A 12,225-nucleotide genomic window follows, 5' to 3' on the forward strand; every position below is an offset into this window, starting at 1 on the left:
TTGCAATGATGCGCCTCCTTGCAAGGCCCACAAGCGCATCCTCCTCCTCCTCCGAGCTGCTGAGGACGACATCCCCTGGAGGTGGTGGCACCCAGTCTCTGTCTGTCACCGGGTCATCAACATCATCCTCCCCCTCCTCAAACATGTCCTGCTGGGATGATGACCCCCCAAACTCCTCTCCTGATGCATGGATGGGCTGCTTGACTGTCGCCACAGTCTTGCTGTCCAATCCCTCATCCCCCAAAGTGCCCATCAGCATCTCCTCCTCAAAATCGCCAACAACAGCAGACAATTGACTCATCATGCCTGGGGTCAAAAGAGTGCTGAATGAGAGGTCGGCGACTGACGGTGAACTGGCCTCCTCCCCAGACCCTGCTGGGCGGCTGCTGCGAACAGGGGTGGTGGTGGTGGTGGTGGTGAGGGTGGAGGCCTCGGATGCAGAGCTGATGGCGGGCTGCTCATCCTCCGTCATGAGTTGCACCACAGTGTCTGCATCCTTTTCCTCAATGGGACGTTTCCGACCCGGCTGGAGGAAAATCGGAGCAGGTGCTACACGCTGCTGCTGCTGTGTCTCTGCAGCGTGAGTTGCAGATGCTCCTGCTGGGCGGCGCCCAAGGCGTCCACGGCCAGTGGCTATGGGAGGAATGTTAGCCACTGACGCTGCTGCTGCTGCTGCGGAACTGTGCATGGTGGCGCGGCCGCGGCTTGCCACAATGCTGCTCCCTCTCCTCCTGATTCCCTTGCTGCCCTTCCCCTTGCCCAAACCGCGCTGGCTGCCACTTCCAGACATCTTCAATGTTTTGGGCGTATAGACAAAAGTTTTTTAAAAGGGCGGGTGAAAAGTGGGGTACTTTAATGGAGTGGGTTGGTTGGTGAGGTGACTGAGTGAGTGTCCCCTAGTACAGTAAGTAAGTAGTAACAGTCAGGAAGTACAACTAGCAGTTACAATAATCAGTAGTAATCACAAGTAAATTTAGTGTGTGTACACTCAGACAGTGAGTGCACGCAGGCAGGAGCTAGTAGCCTATGAACACAGTGACTGAGTGTCCTAGACTCCTAGTACAGTAAGAGTAAGTAGTAGCAGTAAGAAGAACTAACTAATTACAATAATCAATCAGCGATCAGAAGGAAATGGAGTGTGGGTGTGTGTACACTCAGACAGTGAGTGCACGCACGCAGGAGCTAGTAGCCTATGAACACAGTGACTGAGTGTCCTAGACTCCTAGTACAGTAAGAGTAAGTAATAACAGTAAGTAGAACTAACTAATTACAATAATCAATCAGCGATCAGAAGGAAATGGAGTGTGGGTGTGTGTACACTCAGACAGTGAGTGCACGCACGCAGGAGCTAGTAGCCTATGAACACAGTGACTGAGTGTCCTAGACTCCTAGTACAGTAAGAGTAAGTAGTAACAGTAAGAAGAACTAACTAATTACAATAATCAATCAGCGATCAGAAGGAAATGGAGTGTGGGTGTGTGTACACTCAGACACTGAGTGCACGCACGCAGGAGCTAGTAGCCTATGAACACAGTGACTGAGTGTCCTAGACTCCTAGTACAGTAAGAGTAAGTAATAACAGTAAGTAGAACTAACTAATTACAATAATCAATCAGCGATCAGAAGGAAATGGAGTGTGGGTGTGTGTACACTCAGACAGTGAGTGCACGCACGCAGGAGCTAGTAGCCTATGAACACAGTGACTGAGTGTCCTAGACTCCTAGTACAGTAAGAGTAAGTAATAACAGTAAGTAGAACTAACTAATTACAATAATCAATCAGCGATCAGAAGGAAATGGAGTGTGGGTGTGTGTACACTCAGACAGTGAGTGCACGCACGCAGGAGCTAGTAGCCTATGAACACAGTGACTGAGTGTCCTAGACTCCTAGTACAGTAAGAGTAAGTAATAACAGTAAGTAGAACTAAATAATTACAATAATCAATCAGCGATCAGAAGGAAATGGAGTGTGGGTGTGTGTACACTCAGACACTGAGTGCACGCACGCAGGAGCTAGTAGCCTATGAACACAGTGACTGAGTGTCCTAGACTCCTAGTACAGTAAGAGTAAGTAATAACAGTAAGTAGAACTAACTAATTACAATAATCAATCAGCGATCAGAAGGAAATGGAGTGTGGGTGTGTGTACACTCAGACACTGAGTGCACGCACGCAGGAGCTAGTAGCCTATGAACACAGTGACTGAGTGTCCTAGACTCCTAGTACAGTAAGAGTAAGTAATAACAGTAAGTAGAACTAACTAATTACAATAATCAATCAGCGATCAGAAGGAAATGGAGTGTGGGTGTGTGTACACTCAGACAGTGAGTGCACGCACGCAGGAGCTAGTAGCCTATGAACACAGTGACTGAGTGTCCTAGACTCCTAGTACAGTAAGAGTAAGTAATAACAGTAAGTAGAACTAACTAATTACAATAATCAATCAGCGATCAGAAGGAAATGGAGTGTGGGTGTGTGTACACTCAGACAGTGAGTGCACGCACGCAGCAGCTAGTAGCCTATGAACACAGTGACTGAGTGTCCTAGACTCCTAGTACAGTAAGAGTAAGTAGTAACAGTAAGAAGAACTAACTAATTACAATAATCAATCAGCGATCAGAAGGAAATGGAGTGTGGGTGTGTGTACACTCAGACACTGAGTGCACGCACGCAGGAGCTAGTAGCCTATGAACACAGTGACTGAGTGTCCTAGACTCCTAGTACAGTAAGAGTAAGTAATAACAGTAAGTAGAACTAACTAATTACAATAATCAATCAGCGATCAGAAGGAAATGGAGTGTGGGTGTGTGTACACTCAGACAGTGAGTGCACGCACGCAGGAGCTAGTAGCCTATGAACACAGTGACTGAGTGTCCTAGACTCCTAGTACAGTAAGAGTAAGTAATAACAGTAAGTAGAACTAAATAATTACAATAATCAATCAGCGATCAGAAGGAAATGGAGTGTGGGTGTGTGTACACTCAGACAGTGAGTGCACGCACGCAGGAGCTAGTAGCCTATGAACACAGTGACTGAGTGTCCTAGACTCCTAGTACAGTAAGAGTAAGTAGTAACAGTAAGAAGAACTAACTAATTACAATAATCAATTAGCGATCAGAAGGAAATGGAGTGTGGGTGTGTGTACACTCAGACAGTGAGTGCACGCACGCAGGAGCTAGTAGCCTATGAACACAGTGACTGAGTGTCCTAGACTCCTAGTACAGTAAGAGTAAGTAATAACAGTAAGAAGAACTAACTAATTACAATAATCAATTAGCGATCAGAAGGAAATGGAGTGTGGGTGTGTGTACACTCAGACAGTGAGTGCACGCACGCAGCAGCTAGTAGCCTATGAACACAGTGACTGAGTGTCCTAGACTCCTAGTACAGTAAGAGTAAGTAATAACAGTAAGTAGAACTAACTAATTACAATAATCAATCAGCGATCAGAAGGAAATGGAGTGTGGGTGTGTGTACACTCAGACAGTGAGTGCACGCACGCAGGAGCTAGTAGCCTATGAACACAGTGACTGAGTGTCCTAGACTCCTAGTACAGTAAGAGTAAGTAGTAACAGTAAGAAGAACTAACTAATTACAATAATCAATCAGCGATCAGAAGGAAATGGAGTGTGGGTGTGTGAACACTCAGACAGTGAGTGCACGCAGGCAGGAGCTAGTAGCCTATGAACACAGTGACTGAGTGTCCTAGACTCCTAGTACAGTAAGAGTAAGTAGTAACACCAGTAAGTAGAACTAACTAATTACAATAATCAATCAGCGATCAGAAGGAAATGGAGTGTGGGTGTGTGTACACTCAGACAGTGAGTGCACGCAGGCAGGAGCTAGTAGCCTATGAACACAGTGACTCAGTGTCCTAGACTCCTAGTACAGTAAGAGTGAGTAAGTACAAGTAGTAACAGTAAGTAGAACTAACTAATTACAATAATCAATCAGCGATCAGAAGGAAATAGAGTGTGTGTTGTGTGTGTACACTCAGACAGTGAGTGCGCACACGCAGGAGGTAGTAGTAGCCTATATGAACAGTGACAGTGAGTGTCCCTACGGGTACAGTAAGAGTAAGTAGTAAGTAAGTACAACTAACAATAATCAAACAGTAATGAGAAGGAAATAGAGTGTGTGTACACACAGACAGTGAGTGAGTGCACACACGCAGGAGCTAGCTAGTAGCCTATAAACAGTGACAGTCAGTGAGTGTCCTACTCCTAGTACAGTATAACTACAATACTATTAGTAAAGGACAGCAGAAATACTGGTATAGAATATGAGAGAAATAAACAGAGGACAGCTGCCCACAGAGGCAAGGCCCCCCTGAGGCCTAAACCTGTAAGCTTGCAGCAGCTGCCTGCAGTTCTCTAATGTAACACACAAGCTACTAACTAAAACACAATGTCTATCTAACTAACAACAATATAGGTGTATATGGCAGGTGTAGGTGAGCAAAAACGCTAGGTAAATGACCACAATAGAGCACTTGCTAAGCTAAAGCACAAAGGAGCAACTCTCTCTCTGTACAAGTCTCAGGCAAGCATGGAAAAACCTAACATGGCGGCCGCTATTTATAGGGTAGGGGCTGGCCAGGGTCCCCCTCTGTGATTGGCTGCCATCAGAGGGCCTGGGAGCCCTCTGATTGGCTCTAAAGACATCAATCTGGGCTATGACGCTATTCGAGCTCGGTACCGAGCTCGAATAGCGCCGGGTGGCTCGAATAGCTCGAATAGTGAATGGGCTATTCGAGTGTACTCGGATAGCCCATTCGAATAGCTCCAGCTATTCGGAGCTCGAATACCGAGCTCGAATAGCTGAAAAAGAGCTCGAATATTCGAACTACTCGAATATTCGAGCTCTGCTGAGCACCACTGTTCGTACATATACATTTTTACTGTGTTTTGACTTTTCTGTAAAAATATATATTGAACACACCTGTCTTACCTGTCACAACAGTAACCTGACTTTCTATTTAATTTATATTTACCTTGTTAAGATTTTTCAGTTTATCACCTGGATGCTCTTCAAAGTGGCCAAGTTAATTCATGTATATGCCATCTATATTTAAGTAAATATTTAATTGGCATTCAGGTTCTTCTCTTAGTTTTTAGATTACCCTTTTCCTTATATTTTACCTAATCTTATTTTCTATTTATCTATGTGCATGGCCTTTTTTCAATATTTTTGTTTTTTATGCTTACATTTGCATTTGGTGTATTGTTCACAGTCCATCATCTTCACTTCTTAGTTTATTTTATGTTTTGTGTGTATTTTTGGTTTATACTTTTTGCTAATGGGACATTCCCTCTTTCATTCACTAGTTGTGTTAAGTTTCATTTATCACCTCTAACTATTATTCCCTCAAACCCCCTGTTTCTTTTAATCTCCTCTCCACTCCTTTTCACACGCCAGTCACATTTGTCTATGGGTACACATCCTCTCTTTCTGTAACCTCAAGCTCAGAGACATAAACATGATGACACATTCAGGGCATGCTCTAAAGGCCTGGGCATGAATGGAAAAAGAGGAAGTGTGGAGGTGGTGTGGGCAGGGAGCAGAGTTAATTAGGAAGAGGGGCCAGGACCACCATCAACTGTGCTATGTGGCATCATCACCCAAAGTGGAATGGATGCAAAGGAAGGAACATTGCTTTTGATGGATAATAACGGTAACTATAAGGTTTTTTTCCCCCCATTCCATAGGTTGTTGTATTGTCACATTGTGCCATCCAGGCCTGCTTAAAGAAAGGTGCAGAAGGTATTGGATAGTACTGGCAGGTCAGTGGAACACCACAACTGCTGACTATTGCCTCCTGTCCATCCAATTGGCATGAGTGATAAAGGTATTTACAAGACTAATTTGTTAAATAAAAATAAAATTCACATAAAAATAAAAATAAAAGTACACCCCAAAGACTGAAAACAACAGAATCCCAATTGTGGTAACCTACAACCCAAGATTAAAGACACTGAGGAAGATATTGAAAGCCCTACAACCGATACTCCACAAAGACAAACGCCTGAAGGAAGTTTTTCCTGATTTACCACTGCTTGCTTTCAGACAACCTCCCCATTTGAGACAAATGATTATCAAAAGTGCATTATCTACACCAGAAACTCCAGGCACATTACCTTGCAATAACACAAGATGTGAGACCTGTCCTTATATTTTGGGCACAAGCCAAATACAAATACCAAACTTACAGAAATATCATCAAATACAAGACTGATTTTCCTGTGAGTCATCCAATGTTATATCCAATGTTATATACATAATACGCTGCATGAAATGCCCCTCAAGAGGAATCTGTATAGGAGAAACAGGACAAAAACTGCACACAAGAATGAACCATCACCGCTTTAAAATCAATGAGGGTAAAATGGACACTCCAGTGGGCCAACACTTCTGTGAACCAGGACACAGCATGCAAGATCTAAAAGTACTTGTTCTTAGGGTAACTTCAAAAATGAACAATCAAGAAAAATTTCTGAGTACAAATTTATGAAAATGTTCAAGACATTAACAGGTTTAAATTGTGCAACATGATTCATGACTCCTTATGTAACATGATTGATTTGGCTTCATGATCTTCAGAAATCTGCTGGATTTCATGTCTGGTGGCACCAGAGCTGGGACAAGGTCCTCCAGCACCCAAGGCTGAGACACCAAAGTGCGCCACCATCCCTACCACCCCAGCCATCACAGTGATTGCTATTAGGCTAAGAGGCACCCCAGAGCCCCCAAACCCCACCAACACCCTTATCTCTAGTTATCTGGCTTGCAGTCACTGCCATATATCCCTTTTTCTTATTACTCTCTGCTTCAAACACAATAGGGGAATGATAGCTGAGTGAGTTGTGTCCTTCACTGCGCCCTGAGGCTGGAGCCTCTCTCGCCTCTGCCTTGGCCCGGCCCTGGGTTGCACTAACTCACTGGCATCAGCCTGCTGATCACCTGACACCTAACGGATAAACAGTAACCAGCACAACTGTCATCTTTGTGTTTACCATTTACCTGCATCAGTGTTTTACTTCAGCTAACATCTGGAAATATGCCTGAAGAAGGGGACTAGATCCCAGAAAGCTTGCATAATTTAACTCTATGGGCTCGATTCACAAAGCGGTGCTAACCCAGTTAGAGACTTTAGGCGTGATAACCATTGCACCACGCTGGTGAAAAGCCAGTTTAGGTGTGATAAGTTTAGGCGTGATAAGTTTAGGCATGATAAGTTTAGGCATGCTAAGTTTAGATAAGTTTAGATCTCACGCAAAGTCCCGCACGCAAAGCAGCGCCATTAAACTCTATGCGAAGTGCACCAGACTTTGCTAGCGCAAAACTTTTGAGCTGTGCACTGCGTTGCTAACCCAGTTGGTGCTTAAAGGGAATGTCCAAGCAAAATAAAAAAATTAGTTTCACCTACCTGGGGCTTCTACCAGCCCCATGCAGCCATCCTGTGCCCTCGTAGTCACTCACTGCTGCTCCAGTCCCCCGCTGGCAGCTTTGCGACCTGGGAGGTCGGCGGGACGCATTGCGTACATTTTTACGCATTCACGCTAGTGCAGGAACATTAACACATACATTTTTACGCATTACTGGTTCAATGCGTAAAAATTTACGCATTGAACCAGTAACGCGTAAAAATGTATGTGTTAATGTTCCTGCACTAGCGGGAATGCGTAAAAATGTACGCAATGCTTCCTGCCGACCTCCGAGGTCGGCAAGCTGCCAGCGGGGGACTGGAGCAGCAGTGAGTGATTATGAGGGCACTGGATGGCTGCCTGGGGCTGGTAGAAGCCCCAGGTAAGTGAAACTCATTTTTTTATTTTGCTTGAACCTTCCCTTTAAACTTATCATGCCTAAACTTATCACACCTAAACTTATCACACCTAAACTTATCACACCTAAACTTATCACACCTAAACTGAGTTTAGGCATGATAAAGGGCTTTTCACCAGCGTGCTAACTGTTAGCACCGCTTTGTGAATTAGGCCCTATCAGTTAGCCTTTAAAAGGTATTATTTTTTACAAAACGTTGTTTTTTCTACCTGTATTGAATAAAAATAAAAACTATCTGTTGAGCGTTGTTTTTGTACACAGTGCCTGAAAAGGTGTAAAGTGGGCATTGCCCTGCATGTCATTTTGTATAATAAGGGCTCTTGCGCCTGAGGCCCTGCAATGAATAGGAAGCCATGCCCAAACTAGACTTTTCTCTGTTCATACCAGCTCCTGAGCTGTAGAGATGCAGTCCTTGATGTGTGGTTCTCCATCATGATTCCAGGCAGAATGTATCCTACCAAGTAATCGTGGCCATAGCAGAAACCTAAGCCAAATGATTATAATTTGTAATCCTTTATCCTAGTAAATTAGGTCCTATGTGTAGGGAATTTGCATGCTTGCATGTTTATATGGATTGAACCTCAAATATGTACCAATGTAATCGCTGTCTAATTAAATAAAGCCGTACTTTTGGATGTAAGTTTGACAAAGGCATTTCATTGTAATCTTCTTAGGGATAAAAGTAAATGGTTCTATAAACTCTGTGTAATTTGTTGGTGTAATGTAATTCAGAACCATAAAAATAAATAGCAAATTGTCAATGGAGAGTTTGTTACTGCTTTAGAAAGGCAAACATATTGTGGAATTCATTGAGGGGGTGGGTGGGGGGTTTAAAAGTCTGAAGACCCTGTGAAGTTTTTTGTATTGGGACATATCTTGATTCATTACACATCCGCTTAACCGCTTACCGACCGTGTCACGCCAATGGGCGTGACCGCGAAGGCAGCCCGAGGACCAGCTAACGCCAATTGGCGTAAAGTCCTGGGGCAGCAGTTTGCAGGAGATCGCATCTCCCGCTTGGTGGGCAGAGCGGAGCCTTCAGGCTATTGCCGCTCGGAAGACTGTTACATGGCGAAACCCGCCGTGTATTTACATGTACAGCGATGCGATCAGCAGCAGCGCTGTACTGGGGACAGCCGTGTGACATGGCTGTCCCCCTGGGGGATGACAGCCGATTGCCGTGATTGGCCGGCTGGGGGGAGGGAGGGATTGTCAAGAAAAAAAAAAAAGAAAATAGCAATACATATTTAAAAAAACAACAACACATAAATATTTGTAAAAAAAAAATAAACACAGGGAGGGGGGGGCGATCAGACCCCACCAACAGAGAGCTCTGTTGGTGGGGAGAAAGGGGGGGGGGTATCACTTGTGTGCAGAGTTGTATGGCCCTGCATCTTGGCCTTAAAGCTGCAGTGGCCAATTAAGCACAAATTAGCCTGGTAACTAGGGGGTTTAACACCATGGTCCTCAAGAGGTTAAGGGCCTGTTTCCACTGCACGCAGATTGGATGCAGAATGGATGCAGAAAAACTGACTCCAATGAATGCCTATGGGCCTGTTTCCACAAAACGCAATTTTTCTGATGCAGATTTTCCCATAGGCATTCATTGGAGTCAGTTTTTCTGCATCCATTCTGCATCCAACTCTGCATTAGAAAAATTGCATTTTGTGGAAACAGGCCCATAGGCATTCATTGGAGTCAGTTTTTCTGCATCCATTCTGCATCCAATCTGCATGTAGTGGAAACAGGCCCTTATTGATAATTATAAATATTTTGTGACAGTTGATATGTGGCAGTTGTTATGTCATAAAGCTGGTCGGTGAGGCAAATCAGGCGATTGGGTGACTTTTCCTCTTGACACATTAATAATGTTGTCATATTTTGTATGAGAGCATGCAAGATATTATATACATAAGATTGTCCTTATTCAAAATAGATACATTCACTATCTGTTACTGGTCTGCAAATGTCCCACACTAGAACACTGTACCAACAAAACTGAGACAATAATATGCCTATGTGATGTTGACGTGGTGTTATCATGCGTATAATAATAAACAGTTGTTTTTATTTTCATCCTTTAGTATTTATATTGATCCATTTAAAATTCTATATGAAATTCAGGGAAATAGCATAGCAGTAGAGTTACAGCACTAAATTGATGTTAAAAATCAAGACAAGTTGACTTAAATGTAAACAATGTAATAGGTTGTTTCATAAATGACTGCATACAATCACCTGTCCTGAGCTGAAGTAGAACTTTTTGGGGTAGAAACACCCAAATGCAGTGAAACATGTTATTACTGTAGGAAAAAAGAAACCTCTAGGTACACATTTGACAACAGAAATGCTCCCCCCACAACTGCATGATATATCTTGAGCATCCTTAAATGAAATATGTATAGGGAAGGGTTGAGGGTAAGGACTGGAAAGTGAACAGTACTGAGGGCTGGTTCACACAACAAGAGCTCTAAGCGGCAGCGCTAGTGATTTTGAAAAGCTCCTGCTAATGCAATCCTATGGGTGACTTTTATAAAATCACCTCGCTCAAGTGAGACACACAGAGCATTACATTAGCTAGAGCTTTTCAAATCATAAGCCCTTAGAAAAAGCTCTTGCAGAGTGAACCTGAACCAGCCCTTACAGGTGCTGTTAGGAATGATCAGAAAGCAGCATTGCAGCAATTTTATGATATAAGTGATTCCATCTCCATAAGTATGCCAGTACAGAAGACAGGGTTTTAAATAGTGTTATCACAGTTATTTTGGCTTTATGCTGGGCTAAATTATTTATCTTACTTTACTTTTTAAGTTTATATGCACTGGCTGCTAGCAAGCAAACAGTTCCTTTGCTACAGAGCTTACAGTCTCTCTGAATTACACTACTGTATGTGTTTTGTTTTGATCATTCTGGCAGCTCTTTATTTCTAATACAATCCCCCCCAAAAAATATTATAAATCTTTTGAAAGCTGGTTAACAATGAAACTTTTATCATTATAATTAAAGTACTGCTTACCTTAAACTATAATTGTGGGAATGACTGCTATGCCAAGGAAGAGGTGCTAACTCCTAGGGAGAGTATCTCTTGTCTACAGAAACAGGACTCCATACACAGTAATTGCATAAGAATAGTGGAAAAGTACATCAAGGTTTACAGCTTACCACTTGTTTTCACAGCCTTGGCTGTCACATTAGATAAATGTTTGATGAGTAATAGTGTTATAACAGAATGAGTCAGCTAGCTGCAAAGTACATATAAATTGGTTTTATGATAAATATATAAATCTCAATGCTAAAAAAGCAAACCCTATGCAATTTTATTGAGACAGAAGTTTTTTGATGTAACATATTTTTTTGACTAACGTATGCAATGCTATTCCATTTTTCCACAATCACCAGTGTTATCTTATGCTGAATACACACGTTACGATTTCCCGTTCGATTCCTGGGATCGAACGGATCGAATAGATTATTTCCAACATGCTCGATTCGGATTTCGATCGTTTCTGCCGTCGATTTGCATGTTAAGTATGCCAAATTGACGGCAGAAACGATCGAAATCCAAATCGAGCATGTTGGAAATAATCGATTCGATCCCAGGAATCGAACGGGAAATCTCAACGTGTGTATTCAGCATTAAAGGTTTCAGTAAATTGAATACAAAAACACTTGAATCTGTGTCTCTCTCCATATTTGTTGCTGTAGTTTTATTCACCCAGGTAGTGGAAGCATTCTATCAACTGAAGACCACTAGTTGAAAATCAGTTTTTAAGGTGTCTCTGGTAGTTATGGACATCCTCATCACAAGACAACTCCCATGCATGCGCTCCTGGCTATGTGACATCAAGGTTAGGCATAAGTATACACAAGCCTTTGTGATTGTACAATTTATGTGTGTGTACAGCTTCTTGAAGCGGACTTGGAGTGGGGTTAGTGTTAGGCATACGTGGGGGGGTGGTTAGTGTCAGGAGTAAGTGGAAGATGGTCAGTGTTAGGTGTAAGTGGTGGTTGATTAGTGTTATACATAAGTGGGGGTGTTAGTGTTAGGTGTAAGTGTAGTGGAGGGTGGTTAGTGATATGTGTAAGTGGAGGATGGTTAGTATTAGGTGTAAGTGGGTGGCACTGGTGATCAGTGTTAGGTGGAAGTGGGGGATAGTTAGTGTTAGACATAAGTAGGAGGTGTTAGTGTTAGGTGGAAGTGGAGGGTGGTTAGTGTTAGATGGAAGTGGAGGGTAATTAGTGGTAGGTGTAAGTGTGGGTGGGGGGGTAATGAATGTTAGGTGCAAGAAGAGGGTGGTTAATACTATGAGTAGTTGGGGTGGTTAGGGTTAGTAATAGGTGGGGAGTGGTTAGTGTTAGTCGTAGATAGGGGGTGGTTATTGTT

The 12,225-nt window shown here is 43.1% G+C and overlaps 1 protein-coding gene across 1 annotated transcript in view; it reads right to left on the bottom strand.

The window, feature by feature from the left end:
* The window catches only part of LOC137517692 (adrenocorticotropic hormone receptor-like), a 73,841-nt gene extending 62,915 nt beyond the window's left edge, over window positions 1-10,926 (bottom strand). Inside the window, exon 1 of the mRNA XM_068234693.1 lies at window positions 10,858-10,926. The gene's annotated coding sequence lies outside the window, so the exon portion shown is untranslated. The remainder of the gene's footprint in view (window positions 1-10,857) is intronic.
* Window positions 10,927-12,225: the final 1,299 nt, after the last annotated feature.

This window comes from Hyperolius riggenbachi, chromosome 5, assembly GCF_040937935.1.
Source record: "Hyperolius riggenbachi isolate aHypRig1 chromosome 5, aHypRig1.pri, whole genome shotgun sequence".
Classification (NCBI taxonomy): domain Eukaryota; kingdom Metazoa; phylum Chordata; class Amphibia; order Anura; family Hyperoliidae; genus Hyperolius; species Hyperolius riggenbachi.